This window comes from Telopea speciosissima, chromosome 2, assembly GCF_018873765.1.
Source record: "Telopea speciosissima isolate NSW1024214 ecotype Mountain lineage chromosome 2, Tspe_v1, whole genome shotgun sequence".
Classification (NCBI taxonomy): Eukaryota; Viridiplantae; Streptophyta; class Magnoliopsida; order Proteales; family Proteaceae; genus Telopea; species Telopea speciosissima.
In genome coordinates this window covers 58,427,006-58,446,812 of record NC_057917.1, presented here as the reverse complement: position 1 = coordinate 58,446,812, position 19,807 = coordinate 58,427,006, and the positions used below count along the sequence as shown (strand labels likewise).

General features: G+C 38.0%; 1 pseudogene; it reads left to right on the top strand.

Moving 5' to 3' along the window:
• The first annotated feature begins 3,971 nt into the window (after positions 1 to 3,971).
• Positions 3,972 to 14,372, top strand: LOC122653152 (annotated as a pseudogene).
• The last annotated feature ends 5,435 nt before the right edge of the window (positions 14,373 to 19,807 follow it).

Sequence of the window (19,807 nt, the reverse complement as noted above, 5' to 3'; positions counted from 1 at the left end):
CAAGGTCCTGTCAGGGGAACGGACAGGCCCTGACAGTTCAATCTGGGCAATCTTTGGGCCTTTATCTGACTGTAGTGTTCTTAATAAAGACAACCTTTGTCACACTCCTCTCTACCTCCCCCCACATCTTCAATTTGGTTAATTATTTCTGAGTACTTCCTCAGCATCCCTGTTAGAATGACTTTTGTTTATATAGAACCTCAACAATGCTTTCGTACTTCAATTTGGCATGAATTAAGTCAACTTAGGCACATTGTGTCTGAGCCTTGGCTTTGTCTAGGGGATTTTAATGAGATTAACCAAACATATGAGAAATATGGGGGACGTCCCAAGACTTTGAGTCAGTTTGCTGATTTCTTTAACACTATCTCAAATTGTGGGCTTATTCAACTAAATTTCTCTGAACCGAATTTCTCCTGGCCTAATAAAAGGCAGGGAAGAGATTTAATAATGTTGAGCATTGTCAAAGTCTTTATTGATTGTTAGTTAATCCATATGCATAGTGATATTTCTATTCGTTGGCATCCCGTGATTGACTCTATTCATACAATGAATGTCCACTTGTTGCCCCCAAGCAAAGATTATACATTGGTTCCTCTATGGAGCAAAATGGGATGACCCCCTTGACTTAGCTTCTGTTATTTCTAATGCTTCGACTTCAAATGATCCTTGGTCTTCCTTATTTAATTTGTGCCAAAAAATTATGGTGTGTAGTACTCATTTGAGATGGAGTAAAAGAAATTTTAGAAATAATAGGTTAAAAATTATAGAGGTTGAGGATAAACTTGGGTCCATTCAAAGTGACCCTCAGTAGGAAAACCTCTAATTTGGAGGCTTCCTGTCGCCTGGAGCTCGAGACCCTTCTCCTTCAAGAAGAGGACTATTGGGCCCAACATTCGCAGGTTCAGTGGTTTTAGGCTAGTGTCTGTACACATCCTTTTTTCATACGGCCACTGTTTGCTACAAACATGTTAATCGGATTCATAAACTTCGTGCTAGCTTGGGTGTTTTTTATATGAGGATTCTAGTCTCTCTTTTTTTTCCATGTTTTGGAGTATTTTCGGTCTCTTTACTCGACTTCACAACCCTCTAATTTTCCCTTACTTCACTATATTGAACCTAGAATTCTGGATGCACATAACTCTGCCCTTTGTTCTTCATTTTCTATGGGAAAAAATTAGGACAGTCATCTTTTTATCAATGCCCTTAAAGCACTAGGGCTTGATGGTTTGCCTGCAAAATTTTATCAGGAACATTGGGTCATTGTTCGGCCGGCCCTTATTAGTGTTGCCTAAACATTTTTTATTAATGGGTTTATGCTCTAAGATCTTAATAAAATGGTCCTTGTCCTTATCCCTAAAAAAACTCCTGAGGAGATGGGTCATCTCAGACCTATTAGTTTGTGCTCTATGGCCTATAATGTAACTGCTAAATGTCTAGTTAATAGGCTTAAACAAATTTTAGAGTCCTTGGTCAGCCCCTTCCATCGTGCTTTTATTCCTTCTTGGGCCATATCCGATAATGTATATGTCACTCATGAGCTACTACACTAAATGCATCAAAGTCGTGTGAAGTTGCGGTCCATGGCTATGAGACTCGGTCTTTGCAAGACCAATGGCAAGGTTGAGTGGGGTTTTCTTGAACAAGTTTAACTAATTCGTATGGGGTTTACTCGTAAATAGTTTAATTGGGCCCTTCATTGTGTTTTGACGGTTGAATACTTTGTTAAAGTTAATGGGTCTGTTATTGGGCAAGTCAAACCACATCGGGGGCACCGTCTAGGGTGTCCCTTGAGCCCTTGTTCATTCTTTGTCAGGAATTTCTTTCTAGGCAGTTTTTGCATGCTGAGGCTTCAAAAGAAATCTCTGGCCTCCCCATTAGTAGGAGGGATCCTAGGATATCACACCTTTTATTTTTTGATGACTGCTTTATTTTTTTTAAAAACATTATTCCAAGAATGCACTAATATAATGTATGCTTTGCATTCTTATTGCCAAGCCTCAGGACAACATAGAAATTTTGCCAGGTTGAGCATTGTTTTTGGTCCTTAGATCGATTCTGTATGCCAAATGTCCATTACTTTGTTGACGGGCTTTTGATATAGTTTCTTCATATGGGAAATATCTTGGCCTTCCTACGTACTTTGGTAGATCAAAAAGGTATCTCTTTGCTGGTATTATTGAGCGTATTAAGCCTAAACTTACTGGTTGGCAGGGAAGGAAACGCTAATTTTGGCATTCACAACTAGCATATCTCTTAGTATGCAATGTCAACATTCCTACTCCCTGCTTTGCTCTGTAAGGGACATTACGAAGATGGTTGGTCAGTGGTGGTTGAAGGACATTTTCAGAAAGGAGTATGTTGGGTCAGATGGAACAAGCTCTATAGGAATAAGAAATCGGGGGTGGGGACTTGGGTTTTCGTGATATATCAATCCAAGGCTTTATCCCAAGCCCGACCATGAGCCTCAACCCAACCCAGCCCAACCATAAGCCTGGAAATCCCAACGTTGGCCCATTCTGTGGGCTGAAAAGCCCAGCCTAGGCCCTACTGGGAGGGGCTAGCTCAAGCTCGTAGACCAAACCTACACCCTTTGTGTATTCTCTCACTTGGTAAATTTTATATGTGATCAAGGGACCTTGGGAAAATAGAAATTTGTTAAATGAAAAACCAATCTCTTTCCAACAAGAAATCCATAAGCAAATACCAAATGATGAGTCGCCCAAGCCCTATCCAGCCATTCTCATTATTGAATAACGTATTTATGTCCCACGGTTTTTATTATTAGAATAATAATATTAATAATAATTATAAGGGAAAATGCTTCTTTTTTTTTGGGTAATAAATTATAAAGGAAAATATTGTACATATTACCAGTTGTATAATTGTAAATGCCTTCTTTCAGTGTCTCTCTTTCCTTTGACCATGTGGATCCAATGTATACAAATTATGAGGCATGGATTATGAGGCACGGATTGCGTGTCCATTGATTTGGTGTGAGAGATGACACAACCCAATAATAATAATAATAATAATAATGATAAAGGGAGAGAGGATGTTGTTTTGTGGCATGGTTCTGTGCCAACACGAGGGCTAATTGGAACAAGTGCCTAGGCATTCAACATGGAGGGTAGGGTGGTTATTTCATCAATGTTGTGTTTGTCCATAGAGACGCTCGATCAAGTAGTGTTTTTTTTGCCTAATAATAATGATCTTAAAAGAAAAACAAAACAAGACAAAAATCAGGCCTCTCCCGTTTTTTACTCTGTTTTTTTATTGTTTTAAACTTATTTTCAACAACCCTATAATTTTTTTTTTTCAAAATAAACCTGCAATGTATTTGATGGGTTTATATCAGTTGGACGCTTGTACACGACTCCTACCATGTTTTTAGTGTACGGTATTGGAATGAATATCAGTCAACTCGAAAACCGACATGGTTTTATTGTTTACCAACAATAAAAATATTTAAAAACAAAAAGATTTGCAAACAGGTGCAGAGAAATGGATTAGGGAGTTGTCGATGTCGTGTCAGTTAATCCATATTGAGTTTGACCCTGACTCAGCCAAAGGTTATATCTATGAGAACATGAGAAAATTCATCTTGGATTTCTATGTTTTTTATTAGTCACAGCATTTCGGTTGGTAAATATAAAAAAAACACATACCGCGGCACCACCTGACCCAATCCACTCTCGATCAGAAACTAAACACGCTTAGCCGCCTAGCTTGAATGCTTGACTCTACCTCTCTCCCCTCCTTCCTTCTTCCTTCCTCGATCTTCTCCCTCTTATTACTTCTTCCTCTCTCTCCATCTTGGTTAATGAAGACTTTCTCCATTATATATATAGTCCAAACCGCAAGATCCTATTCCAAATTAGTTCCTTTTCTTATTCACAAATCTCTCTTCTCTCTCTCTCTCTCTCTTTCTCTGGTGAATTACACAAACAGAGTCCCATACACCTAGCTCTTATTGGATCAATTGAAAGGAGAAGAAACATGTATCCATCTGAGAAAAGTGATAACCAGAAGTTCACCCCAGCTTCTTCTGCCGCTACTGCCCCACCATTTGCACAATTTGGTGCAGCCCCTGCCACTGGAGTGCCGGTGAGTTCAGCACCAGTTCCATGGTCCTCCGGCCTCTTTGACTGCTTTTCCGATGCCAAGAGCTGTAAGTCTAATAAATCTCTTTTTCTCCAAAACTTAAGAATCTGATGATCATGAAGGATTAATGATTGAAGTTGCACAGGTTGTATAACATGTTGGTGTCCATGCATTACCTTCGGCCAGATCTCTGAGATTGTGGATGAAGGGGCTTCTTCCTGTGTGACAAATGGAGCAATCTATGCACTTATCCTGTACTGTACTGGTGGGTGTCAATTCTGGTACTCCTGTTGCTATCGCTCTAAGATGAGGCAACAATATAACCTGGAAGAAGGTCCTTGTGCTGATTGCCTTGTTCATTGGTGTTGTGAGCCATGTGCCATTTGCCAAGAGTACAGAGAGTTGGAGAGCCGTGGATTTGACCTAAGCCTAGGTTTGTTTCTGTCGTCTTTCTTCTTTTTTATGTCTATTAAATTGGGAGAAAGAATGCTACTTGGTCATGTGCTTGATGTGACGATAAAGCGCATCTTGAAATGACCACCTTACCCCATGTAAAGGCAGAAATTCCAAACACCCAGAGGCGATTATGTGTCTTAGCATGGTTCTGAATTCTGATATATATGGGGTTAAATAATGGTTGGTGATTTTATTTTTGCAGGATGGCAAGGTAACGTGGAAAAGAGGAACCGTGGAATAGCGATGGCTCCTATGCAACAAGGCATGACTCGATGAAGATGATTATTTTGTTACATGGGATGATTGAAAATTTTTTATTTTATTTTGGGTACAACTTCAAGTTATGTGTGATTTGAGTTCTTTGTGATTGTTTATAATTAAGTTAAATTTGTTATACTTATGATTGTAATGCTACTCCGATATTCGGGGGGAAGTTGCTCAAATAAAGAATTTTAATAAAATAAAAGTAATAAATTAAAAAAAAAAAAACAGAACTTCCTTGTTTGCCCTTTACATATATGTACCAGGAGTGCTGACCCCAACCCTGGCCACCGTTCATTGACATTGATTTATTTATTTTTTTATTTTTTTATTTTTTTTTTGGTGCTAAGAAATCTATTCATCATGTTACTCAAGAAGGAAGGGTGTTACGATGTTCATGAGATCCCTTGGAAAAAGGGTCTCTCAAAAGCAACTCACTGGGCAAGAGAGGGCCCATTTAGAGATATTAGGTTGGGCTAGCAGCCCATTCACTTAACATTTAAATGATGACAAACATCATACAACAATCTCTTTTAAGATCACATCATCATCTCTTTTAAGATCACATCATCAATAACTTCAAAAATATTTCAATTGAAGAAAATCAAGGTTAATTTTTAACTTCATTTTTTATGTTTATTTTTAACAATATTTGGAAGCTAAGAAAAGAAAAAACATAATATGGCAAAATTTATGATGGCACAAGCACAAGGATTCATTCATGTAATCTATCTCTCTCCTCAAATTCAATTTTTTTTTTTTAAAAATCTTTTCTTTTCTTTTCTTGGCTTCCAAACATAGCCTTGATAATCATTTTATGTGAAGTACTTTCGAACTCAAAGCTAACCACTTTATGGAACAGGCGAAGGCACTTTTTATTAAGAACTCATGGGGATTAAACCTTATCTTTTTAATTAAAATAATTTTTATATGGATAAATTACATGTCACCTCTGGGTTTTCAAATGAAACTCAAATCACTCCTTGACTTTTGAAAATACTCATCCATCCCCTTCTACAGAAATGATATTAGTCTGTTGATAGTTATTGATGTAAAAAAACTATTTTACCCTTGTATTATAACATTAGAATTAAATTTACAATACTACCTTTTTTTCATCTTCAACCTAAAATACCCCATTCTTTTTTTGCAACTCCGCCGAATACATGAAAGAAAGTAAAAGCAAAATCAGCTCTGAAAGAGGAAAGAACTGAAAAAAGAAAAAAATGAGTTGAGGACATCATAGTCTCTCTCGAGTTGCTTCCTCTTCCAACGAGCCCTGCGGTTCTGGAACCACACAGCAACCAACCTCGGTTGCAGACCGAGCTTCTTGGCAAGCTGTGTCTTTCTCTCTGGCTCCAACTTGTTCTCTGTATCAAGCTCTTTTCGAAGAGGTGAACCTGTCGGCCCATTCACAAACCCAAACCACCACCACTAGGAAGGATTTATTTAACCCAATAAAACAACAAGAAAAAAAAATTTCGTGGAAAAGGGAATCAAGGTTAATACAGTTCAGCTTGGAATCCCAGAAAATAGAGATAGGGCACTAGCACCTAATCTGATTTAATAAAACTAAAAATTGGAACTTTTCGTAAAAAGAGGAATTGAAGAATTCATGCAAGTATGATAGATACGTTTGAAATTGAGAAATTGAGAGCAACCATCAACAGATCCCAACTGGGTTTCTGCAATTTTATTCTCTAAACTAAACTTAATCACTTCATTTTCCGGCAACACCCATTCCAGTAAGTTTTTTTTTTTCCCGTTTTTGTAGTATCTTCTCCTTTCGGTTCTTCTTCTCTTTTCTATTTTTTCCCTTTCTCTTTTCTTCTCCTTATGTGGGTCTTCTTCTACAATGGTCCAGTAAGTTTTTTTTTTTTTTTTTTCTTCATTTTTTCTCCGCGGAAATTTCGATTAGCTTTAGCCGATTCCCGCGGCTCGAGATGCTCTCACTCGTTGGGCAAGCAACTCCTTGTAATTTTTTCTCTGTACTCTTTTTCTTCTCTCAGGTGAAGTTCAGTTGAGATTGAGTTGCAAGTGAATAATAGAACGGTGTTAGGAAGAAGATAGAATTTGGGGTTTTTAGTTATAAGGGTCAAATCATAAATCAACACTGATCAAGGATAGTTTAGGAATTTAAATTAATTTAACTGACATCAGCATCAAACTAACGGTAGAGACTAGTTTGTTATATTGGGGTCTAATACAAGGGGTGATTTAAGTTTTGTTTGAAAATAAGGAGGTGACGTGTAATTTACCCTTTTTATATTGATGGTGTAGCTTTAAATCAGATTATTTCATTATATTTGCAATGATTTAAATTGCAATGTAAATAAATATGATCCGAATCAAAGATTAAAAATATTAAAAAATATATAAATGTCGAATCATATCCTTCCAACTAGAATTTTTGAAAAATATAAAAATTTGGGACATTTTAATTATTTTATCATCATTTGTTAACATATACTAACATCGTTTGTGCTTGATACCCTACAAAAAAAAAATTTAGCATTTTTTTTTTTTTGTAAGAATTTGTAAGCATTAAGTACCTTAAAACATAGATACCTTGAATATAAGGCACCTTAGGTGTAATTTTTTTCCTTTTTTTTTTTTAACAGTGATATAAGATCTTTCAAAGAGGACATCACATGTCCTCATTGGTGATATTGACAATGCAGGAATTTTTATCACCTCCAATTCGCTATTTCGCTGTCCCCTCTAATTCCCTCCAATCCCTCACATAAGAGTAGAAATGACCACCCTACCTCACCTTGGACAGTGTGTTTGGGCAGTGGGTAAGGTGGTCATTTTCGCTCCTATGTGAGGGATTGGAGGGAATTGGAGCGGACAGGAATTGGAGGTGATAACAATTCATACAAACACGCCATAGAGGATATTGGACGGTGGGAAATTTATCCTCACAAGCACTGGGCACTGTCCAGTGCAGTATACTTTAGAATCCAATCATCCACTCAACACTTGAGAAGATAAAAAGATGCCATTGCCCATGTTTTTATGGTTGAATTCTTAAATGTGGTGGATCTTGTAGAGCAGTCACCTTCGCCTTCTACATGTTGCACCTTCCCCGTCCTCTGCTCCCTGGCAGGTAGGGCTCCAAGTGGGAAATTAATTTGTCCACTCTTCCTGTCCTTAATTAGACATTTCTTATATTGAATATCCTTCTCCTTTCATTTTGATGAGCTATCGGATGGGGTTGTACTGTTGCTGCTAAATCGGGAGGATCTATCTTTGTTTCTCAGTTTTTGTGGTTGGTTCTTGTTCTCATCCATTGATTTAGCTGTCTAGGATGAACTATTAGGAACATGTGTGCCGAATATTTTGTATTGCCTATATTTTGACATTTATATTCTTCTTAGTTCCTTTGAAAATTATGTTGGGTTGGATATGTCTTGTATTTTATGGGTTCACATAATTATTATTGACCTTGTATTTGTAATTGGATCGGGTTTTGGTTCCATTACATATACGAGGTAAAATTATAGTCGTGTGGGGATTATAATTTTTCGGGTTTTCCTATATATTGTCCGTGATGAAAATTTAAACACAAGCAAAAGGGAGACCATGTTGTGAAGTAAAGAGTTGTGTAGAGAGTTGTTCAGGTTTATTGAAATATCTATGAATCTCTCGAATAGATGTAGGCATTTATCTCGAACCACATTAAATTCCTCGTATTATGTGATTGTTTGCTAAGTTTATTCCTAATTGTTGTGCGTTCGTTCTTCACAAATTAAAAAGAAGATAACCTGAAGAACATGATTTCAAAGGTATTATGGTCAATTCCATTAAAAATAAATAAAAAAATACTGTGGTCAACGGAATTCTTCTTCAACATACGATTCAAGCTGTTGAATGCGATGAAGGAAGAGACCAGGTTTAATCGATTATATTTTGGTTCTTTATAATAGTGAGTGGAAGACAAAGTTTTAGCACATTAAGCGATTGATGTGCCAATGGTGGTGGCTTAGCGGAGGATCCCCCACCCTCCTTTCCCTTTTCAATATTGAGAGAGAGAGAGAGAGAGAGAGAGAGGGGGGGCGTATTCAATGCACAAGGCTCCTATCACTGCGGGGTCTAGGGAGGGTCATAATTGTCAGAACTTCACCCCCATTTCATAGAAAGGCTGTTTCCTGAGCAAATAGCTAAAAGGTACGAGAACATCTATGGATACTTAAATCTTATGCTTGACGTACCTTCTTATCTCATTAACATGTACTAACATGTACTAAAACTATTTGTGCTTCGTATCTTAAAAATAAATTGTAAAATTTTGATTACATTATAACATAGATACCTTCATAAACGTAAGCTAGGTAAGGTATAATTTATCTATCTTTAATAGTTTGGTATAATTTCATCCAAAAAAAAAAAAAAATTGTTTGGTATAAGATTTTTTTTTAAGGTCACATGACACGTGTCCTCATCACCAATGTAACTTGTGTCCTCATCACTATGCAAATACGCCGAATAGGACATTGACAAGTGTACGTGTATATTTATATGGAATGAAATGGTGAAAAGTATGTGAAGAATTGATCAATCGAGCCACCAACACTTCTTAAAGGTGGGGAATGACCCCTCGGCCCTCACAAAATGATGAGAACTTGGAATGTTTTCCCTCCATGTTGGTAATGGTATTTGGTAGGAGGTTGCTTTCAGAAAAGCAATATTATCGATCTCAATAAATGGAAAGGAGAATGGAAGACATAAAAAGTGTATGCAATCCCTACAAAAGCTATGGTCTAAAGAGTAGTAGCGACGGGAGGAGAAAATATTAAGAGAAAAAACAAAACAAAAAAAAGGACAAAGACGAGACCATTAAACAAACAAGACCACTCATATACAGATTTATTTTTAGGAGAGGGTTGGGATGCTGTCAGATTTCGATAAGTTAACCACATAAGGGCAAGGAGATCTTTTCCACATGCTCTGATGTAAAATTTTACATGAAAAATTTTTGACGGTAAATTTCACTTCCTAAATATAAAATTTTACTTGGTGAAAAATTTGTAATGTTTATTTTCGTAAAATCTTTTCTAAAGGTTTCATTTGTTTTCATGTAAAAGAAAATTTTTTCACAGTAAATTTTACTTTGTAAATGTAAATTTTTACATGGTGAAAAATTTTCTAATGTTTGTTTTCATAAAAAAAAAACAGCATTGGTATACTTTTCAACATTTAAAATTTAACTTCTAAAATTTATTGAAGTGAAAATTTTCTAAATTTTTCAGGTAAAAATTTACATCGAAACAAACAAAATAAACGAAGCAAAAGAGAAAATAGAGAAAAAGTGGAAAACACATGTTGGGCACCTTGAGGGTGTGCCCGTCTTTCCCAGGGAAAGGTTTTCCCGTCAACGTTAAAAAAAAGTTAGAACCATAATGACTCTTGAATGAGACTAGAAGGGTATTTTAGAAACTACATTATTCAATAGGAAGAGTAATAAAACTCTTTCGATTGTTGATGAGTTGAAACCATTATGTAACATTACTACTATGCTAACTAGAAAAAAAAAAATTAACCTAAGGGGAAGAACACGCCACTCGGGGTGCCATTGCCCCCTAACATAAGGGTGGCGTGTCTTGCATGACTAGGTGGCATTCTTTCTTGAATCCAAAGCCTCTACTGTCACTTGCCCATCCTGCATCGTGTTCTGTGCAGACATAGCAAAGCATACAATTATCGCCTTACCCTCATTCGAACAAGGCTCTCGAGAAGGGATAAGGCAGTAAATGCACATTTTGTTGTGTTTGCGCAGCACGGCACAAGATGGGCAGGCTACAGTAGAGGATCCAAATTGGTTCTTTCTCCCATAATTTAATATTAATACTGATAATAATATGAGAAATGTTTGGACATAATGCCAGTGTACTATAAGTTAGCATCCACTATGTTGATCTCTTTTTCCCTTCTGAAATGACCCATATACTCATGTATGATACCTCATCCCACTCCTCCCATTGGTGCCCACCTACTAGTGTAGTAGACATGAGCAGTGTGCCTATCTCTAGTGATGTATACGGATCGGATTCGGCTCGGATATGGATCAGATGTGATCAGATTCGGATATTCCTTGGCCGAATATGGATACCTCTAAACAGATTCGAATGAATTAAGATACAGATCAAATTCAGATTTTTGACCATCCGTTTACTTATCTGCCTTGTGGAACCTGGACCTTCCTCCTCCTAGCAGATACAATTCACTATCAATCCACATCTCTTAGATTATGATTCTCTTTTTTCATATTCTAGATCCTGTTGAATCTTCAAAAATCCTCAAGATCATTATTTACTTAATTTTTTATTATTAAATATTTGAATAATTTTTTCAGATGGATTTTTATTAAAATATTCAAATATTTTTCCGAATATCTCTAAACAAATATATCCTAAAACGAATACGATTGCGATCCAGATTCGAATTTTTGAAATTTACATCCTACCTATCTCTCTTCCAATAATATTGACCTTAAATAGATTTGAAAAGAGACAATAAACCAAGGAAAGAGACAATAATGAATTAGTCCACTGACGGGTAATAAAAGTCTTTATCTAGAATATGGGGCTCTACGTAACGAGTGAATGTGGCTAATGGCTAAGCTTGTTTCCTGTACTGTATAATATCATGAGCCCACATTGGCACACAGCTTCTATGAATTTAAGGAACACAATTTGATAGTCTTCTTTTGAACTTTTCCAAAAATCTATGAGAATTGGGCTGGTACTGGAAGTTGACGGTCGATAAACGGGCTTAAACGTGTCGATTCTTTAAATGTGTTCGATTTGGTTGGACGTCCCTCAATCCATCCACTTGCACTGTTAACAACATATTTAGCTAACGTGCCGAGCAGGCTACATTTTTATCTAATGTGTCGCAACAGTTTCAGACTTTTACCAGTTGGGAGTCGGGACGGGTCAGTCTTACTAGTGCGGATTTAGAATTGATACTGGTATATTTTGAATAAAATAGTAAATTTATGGGGTAATTTGGGTAAAATAAACGATCCATAAACGGGGTTAAACGTGTTGGTCCTTTAAATGTGTTGGGCTCGATTGGGTGTCCGTCAATCCATCCACTTGCACCGTGAGCAACTGTTAGCTAATGTGCCGAGCAGGCTACATTTTTATCTAACGTGTCAAGCCGGTTTCAGCCTTTCACCAGTCGGGATAGGTTAGTCCTACTAGTGCGGATTTAGAATTGATACCCCTGCATATCATGATCAATAGGGAAATGGATCAAGTCATTTGTTCCTTCATCCAACAAAAGGTATTTCTATTTTGCACAGTACAATCATCGATCCCGAAAATTACTACAATAAATTGTGGACAGTTCCCTAACCGCAATTTTGGTGTTGTACTGGAAGAGTTTTCCAGGGCTATGACCATGATGGAAAAAATAGGATTAAAATTGTCTCCAATTCCCTAAAAGTGCAATGTGGTGCAGTCTGGGAATGAGAACTCGACATGTGGAAGATGTTAAATTCAACAGTGCCAAGTTCGATTGATCCAATTTTTTTTCTTTCCTTTCTTTCTTCTCGAGCTTAGCACCATTAGATTTAATATCTTCCACGTGTTGAACTTTCAGCCCTAAATTGCGATGCACTACACTTAAGGAATTGGAGAAGATTTTTTTTTGGAAAAAATGTCCTCTCCAATCCTTGATCATCAAGTGTGGTGCAATTTGGGGTTGAGATATCGACACTTGGCAGGCACGACATCCAACAGTCTAAGGTTGATTAAGTAAGTTTTTTATTTTTCAAGCTCGACACTATCAGACATCGCACCTGTCAGATGTCAGACCTCTCAACCCCGAGCTGCACCGCACTCAGCGATCAAATAATTGGTGAGTATTTTAATGAACCTATACCTACTCAATTCTAAAACAATACAATGGATCAGTCGGGGAATCAGATCGGACAGGAAATAAGCCAGTCCAACCCGATTCCATCTTTTGCGTGCTTGCCAGTTTCTTCTTTCTATCTCCATAATGAGTCATCGAGAAAACTTTATCCTCCTATATATATAGCATAAACCCCAAGAGCCCAACTCAAACTATTTTGTTATCTTATCCACAAACTACCAGTGAATCACAAATCTCTCCGGCCTCAATTGAATAGTAAGAAACATGTATTCATCTGAGAAAAGTGATAACCAGAAGTTCACCCAAGCTTCTTCTGCCCCGGTCACTGGCACTCCCCTGAGTTCAACACCAGTTCCTTGGTCCTCCGGCCTCTGTGATTGCTTTTCCGATATTAAGAGCTGTAAGTCTAATAAATCTCTAATTTTAATTTTGCTACCTCCCACCATATATGAAGGATTGATTGCACTTGCACTGTTGCACTGTTGCACTGTTGCACATGCAGGTTGTTTAACATATTGGTGTCCATGCATTACCTTTGGCCGGATGTCCGAGATCATCGATGAAGGGACCTCCTCCTGTGTAGGAAATGGAGTAATCTATGCACTAATTATGTACTTAACTAGTGGTGGGTGTCAATGTTTGTACTCTTGTTTCTATCGAACCAAGATAAGGCAGCAATATAACCTGGAAGAGGGTCCCTGTGTTGATTGCCTTGTTCACTGCTGCTGTGAGCCATGTGCCATCTGCCAAGAGTACAGAGAACTGCAGAGCCAGTGGATTCGACATGAGCATAGGTTAGAATCTTTATCCTCTCAAGTCACGTGGTGCATTGGACAGTGCTATCTATACACTATGGAATCAAAATTCGATCAAAATCTATCGAAATCATCAAATTAATTCGATTTCACAGGTTTTCGAGACGAATTGAAAGGTGATTTTAAAAAATTCAAGGTTTCAATCAAAACTCGGTGATTTCGATCAGTTTCGACCATGTTTTGGCTGAAATATGGTTGAATCACCTTGAACCAGACCTATATAATACCTTATTTCGACAGTTTTGACCATGTTTCAACAGAAACCCCTCCAACCAAGGTTTCTCCATCAATGAGAAAAAATCCCAGATTTCGACCAAAACTCGATTTCCACCTAGTCGAAACCCAAGTTTTTTAATTCTTACTATACACTTGGGCGAAACAGATCCTCTATGATGCAGCTACCCGAGCGGCCATAGTAGCGCAGACACAATGAGGCGCGCAATGATCGCCTTACCCCTGCTCGGACAAGGCGCTCAGATAGGGGTAAGGCGGTAAATACACGCTTCACATGGTTTGCACTGCTATGGCCGCTCGGACAGCTGAGCCGTAGAAGATCTGGATCCACACTTGGGAGGATAAAAATAAAAAACACTTTATAGGTGCACCGCCCAATGCACCACGTGAATGCACTGGGCCCGGCAGTGCACCGGACTTGAGACGATAAAAACTCTATTTGTATCTATTGGTTCTGAATTCTGATGGTTAAATCATGGTTGGTGAATTTAATTTTTGCAGGATGGCATGGTAACATGCAAAAGAAGAACCGTGAACTAGCGATGCCTCCTGTTGTACAACAAGGCATGACTCGATAGACCGGATTAAAGAAGATTATCTAGTTAGTAGTACTAGTAGTTGTTGTTGCTGTTGTTGTTGTGTATCTAGTTAATTATATGTAGGCCTTCGGCTTTAAATGATATTATCCTGTTACATGGGATGACTGTGAAAATATTTTACTTCAAAATATGTATTATATATGTACAAGATCTTGTGATGTGACCGTAGAGTGTAGTTTGAGTACTTTGTGATTGTTTATAATTAATTTAATATTTATTATGATTGTAATATATGCTACTCCCTGGTTTGTGTGATTACACTTTCATCAAAAAAAAAAAAAGAAGGTGCGTGGGTTTAATCCCACATCAGGTGTGTGAATGTGGTGTGTATTGTATATATCCACTATTCCATAGGTTTAAAAGTTCGTTAACCTATTAAGATTGATGTGTGATTTGTGTGATTACACTTTCATCAAAAAATATATATATATGCTACTCCCTCATTTCCCAAGGATTTATGTTGCTTAAATGAAGAATTTTAATAAAATAAAAGAGAGAGAGAGAGAGAGAATTTCCTACACCAATTGTACTGTAGGGTTCACCCACCATCCTAGAGTTCTAATGATGGGGTTTTTGTTTTATGGTGAAAGATAGAAAAAGTTAGCTCAAACACTGAAAATAGGACTTAAACCTAATCCAAACAATTCAATTTTGGTTTTGAATATATGTTTCTATTTTCGTTTGATTTCTGCATTTTGTATCTTGAATTGAATCCAATGACCGCTACCAAACCGGAAAGAGACTGTTAGTTAGACACATGACCACCAACAAAAGGAGAAATGGTGTAGACAGTACTAGAGAACAAAGTAGATAATCAGAAACAAGCCAGTCAGAGAATGAAGAAGAGACCATTATGTTGGGAATTTTCCAAATTGCGACGAGTGGGCTTAATTAATTATCGGATCGATCATTAATGGGGATCAAGAAATACAAGGGCTGACGTGGCTTGCTACTATTTATTGAGATGGACCGGACCGGACCGGCCTAGCTCATTATGGAAGTGGGTTAGGGTATTGGGGAGTATTATAAATACTAATGATGAGGGGTCCCTATAGTCACTATTCTCTTTTCTCTTTTCTCCAAAAGAAAGGGAACTCAGTGGGAGAGTCTAGGAGACTGTAGAAGATCCCCATCACGGTTGTTCGAGATTATTCGAGGACTTGCATTCATTATCTGATTGATCGTTGCTGCTATTGGATGCGTTCTTATCTGTTCTTCATCAACATACATGGGTGCCAAGTACACTTTATTTCCCTATTGCTCTTTTGATTCAATCGTGTTCTAAATATCTGTATGGGGATGGATTCGGGTTTGACAAAACCCTTGATCGATCTAACACATTAAACAAAAAAAAGATACCAGTGGTCATATATAGGTTTAGTTCTTCAAGCTTCCTTCGCTAAGTAATGTAGGGCTGCTTTATTATGAATCACACACTATATCAATATATCATTGATCAAGCAAAAGGCCTTTTTCCCTCTACACTTCGTTTTTTTTGTTTTGTTTCCTTGCAATTAGGGATCTCAAGTCTCAAGGATTAGCTGAAAAATGAGAATTTAGTTATTAGTTTTAGCTAACAGGAATACAGCACACCTTAACCCTTGAAATGGGGAGCCAGTACTGACTATGGAGTGTAACAGTTCAGAAGTATGGATCAACCTCTGAACTTAAAAAAAAAAAAGAGGTCAGTGTTCTCTGTGGGGGAGGATGGCCCTGGGCTCGTGCGGGGCCAATGAGAGCACGCGTGTTGGCTTCATTGGGGTAGGGTGGTCATTCCTCCCTGTGTATGGGAGTGTGTGGTACACTCCCTCATAGAGAACTTTTCTCCAATAACAAATTAAGAGTAAAACCACACGTTGAGACCTTCCTCTTTTCTTCCCTTGCCCTGGCTTCTTGATGTGTTTTTATTTTTTATTTTTTGGTCAATTAATGTTTTTTCCCCTGCTCACGTGCTGGGGAACATGGCCCTGAACACATGCGGGGGTTAATGAGAGCACGCGTGTTGGCATCATGGGGGCATGCAGGGCGGTCATTCCCTCCTATGTTTGTGCATGGGCAATACACTCCCTCACAGAGAACTTCTCCAAAAACAAATTAAGAGTAAAGGCACATTTAGGATCTTCAACTATTTTCTCCCCTTTCCGGCTTTCCCTAGCTTCTTGATGTTTTTATTTTCAATGTTTCTTCTCCTACTCCTCCCCCCCCCCCCCCCAAAACACCACCCGTTGTTTTGATGTATATATCGACCTTTGATTAGTTTTTTTCAACTTGTCTTTTGATGTGCATAGCATCATTTGGTTATCTATTATAGGAATTGGAGGAAATGGAGGGGCAGATAATTGGAGACGATAATTTTCCTCTCTTTTGGTCTTTTATATGGGATCGCTCCCTAGGCTACCCTTTTTTTACTTTTCTTTTTCCTTTTTTTTTTTTTTTTTTTTTTTGGCCTTAATATTCTTGCATGAGAGTAGAGGGATATTTTGGAGACTTTATTCAATAGGGGGAGTATTAAACTTTCTCTTATACCGTGGATGAGTCGAGACCATGATGTCCCATTACTACATTGTTGTTACATCGTCGATCATAAATTTTTACTTAATAATAATAAGGGGTTTGCTGTCAGGATGCACCTACGCCAGTGAGGGGACCAATGGGATCGCAAACATGAGCATCCAAGGAGAGGGGCCAACGGACATTTCACTGTCCCATGTGAGAGGGTGCAGAGGACATTGCTGGGCAATGTTATTTTCCCTAGCCGGTCCAATTCCCCTAGTGTCCCTAACAAGGGACACACAATGACCATTTCACCCCTGCCCGAATACTTCACCCGGGTGGGGTCCACCGCCTCTCACTAGGGAATTGGACCGGGCAGAGAATCCGAGGAGGGAGATGGGGAGAGGGAATGGAGAAAGTGGTAACATGATGGGGGTAGGACAGTTAATCACTCGATCCTAAATTAGACCAATATTGTGGACTTGAATTAGTCCACTGACCCATCAAGAATGTGACAGAGAATCTTTCTACGTAACGAGTGACCGTGGCTATACTTGTTTATAACTTTCCTTGAACTCATAATATTATGTTTTTTCTTACCCAAAAAAAGATAAATAATAGAGAAAAAGATCTCTGTCCGGGAGTGTGGCCTACGCCAGCACTCCCATGAGTCTATCTACTCCCTTGCTTCAAGGGAGTAGATAGACTCATGGGAGTGCTGGCGTAGGCCACACTCCCGGACAGAAAACTGCTTCCTTAAATAATAATATAATTTTGCTTTATTCGAAACTTTTCTTGGACTCTACCAGATAAAAAAGAAATTTTTCTAGGAGATTAATGTGAATTGACCAGCCACCGTACGTTGACATTCCACGAAAGACCAGAGACAATATTTATTAGCCAAGTCTCCATGCCTAACATGCCCCTCTCTCCGGTTCAGATCGTCTCCAGGGAGTAGGGAACTCCTAGGGTGTTGCTAGCCGTTGGGTTGTGTTGCACATATCTCTAGGCGAGCGTCGAGATGTGTGCGGTACAACTCAGCAACTAGAAGTCCTCTGACAGTACCTTGGGTGCACACCTCGCTGGAGACGAGCTAAATTCTTTCCTTTACCCTTCTATTATTATTTGTCTAAAAGAATTTCATTTATTAGAAAAAAAATATTAATCATAACAAAAATTTAGCTCATTCCAGGGAGGCGTGCACTCAAGGTGTTGCCAGGGGCATCCAACGGTTGAGCTATGCCGCACACATTTTAGCGCACAGCTAGGGATGTGTGCGGCACAGCCTAACGGCTGGCAACGCCCTAAGTGTTCCTTGCTCCCTGGAGACGATCCCGACCCCAATTCACATCTGTCACCAAAAAAAAAATGCAATTCGCATCTTCACTCTCTTTCTTAAACAATAATGCATTTATGTGAACCCAAATGCACCTACAAATAATAAATATAGCAGCCAAAAGATCTTTCTTCTTATATATGTTAAATTCTATATCGACTTTAATTGGGATTCTCATTCCCCACTCGGATTATATACCTGATAGTACCTTCACTTAGTAGAGCAATCTTTTGAGATAGAAATATAATCTGAAATCAGAGCAAGTTTTGATTAGGGCTGCAAGTTTAGCCCTGTCGATTCGAACGCACCATGGCTCTACCTGAGCCTGAACAGGGCATGGGCTAAAGATTTCTGGCCCTGAGGGCAGATTAGGGTAAAAAATTCCTGGCCCTGAGTCAAGGTCGAGCCGAGTCACGGTTGAGACTTCAGGGTCAACCCGACCCTGATTTTGGCCCTGATTTTGTTTATTGTATTAGTATTCTAGTATGTGCTCTATGGTTCACTAAAACATCATTTTAGGGTTGTACATCGTGAAGAAAATTGTTTATTTATCAAAAAATAGAAATTATGATACATGTGATCAAGTTATATAATTATTTAAATACATATGTTCAAGGAATATAATTATTTAAAATGGGGCTAACCATTGTACCAAGGAAAAAGAAACATAATAAAATAACCAGATTAATGTGAATCTGTCCCTTTATTGTGTTGCTATATAAATATTCAATTATTTTAATTTGTTTATTGCAACAGGGTCATGGTCAGGGTCAAGGTCGGGATCAATAGGCCAAGCCCAAACCAATCAGGGCCAATCAAGGCGGGCTTGGGCTGGACTTGGCCCCTTAGGGTCAGGATTTTTAGGCCCTGAGTTATGGTAAGAACAGGCCTGGGCCCAGCTAAGGGGACTCAAGGTTGGGCTAGAGTTTTTAAAAGCCCAACCCTGTTGCAGCCCTAGTTTTGATCCTATCTTCGTGCATCCCTTCCTTCGCCCACGTGTTTGGTGGTTCCGAATTGTCTTATGTCATATATGGCATATCTAACCACGCGTGATAGCCATGTGGTGTGATCACTAACAATTAAAAAAACTTGTGGGCAGAAGATTCGAAGGGGAGAGGAAATCGGAGCATGAGAGAGAGAGAGAGAGAGACAAGGGATGTGAACTTAAATCAACTATTCCATGATGCTTGTCATTATTTTGAAAAGCTTTTTATATCCAAAAAATTTTTTATATTCATGAAATAGTCTGACTTAAGATCACACCATCAATATAAAATTCTACCAAAAAAAAAAAAAAAAAATTTTATAGTAATTTAAATCACTATATAAACAACCATATATATATGATCCAAATCAAAGATTAAAATTATCACACAAAAGAAAGGTTAAAATATTAGATTATGTTGAACTATATCCTTTCAATTATAATATTTTTGATAAACGGAGTATTGAATGACATTTCTATAGGCTTATTAGAACTTGACACCTTCTTTTAATTATCCCTAGTCTTATTTCCAAAAGTTTAAGTCATGGGTATAAAAAGATTTTCAAAAATAATTTGAAAGTGATATTTCCGTATGTCATTATCAAAAGGTTTGATTGTCATCCACATATTTCGTGTACAC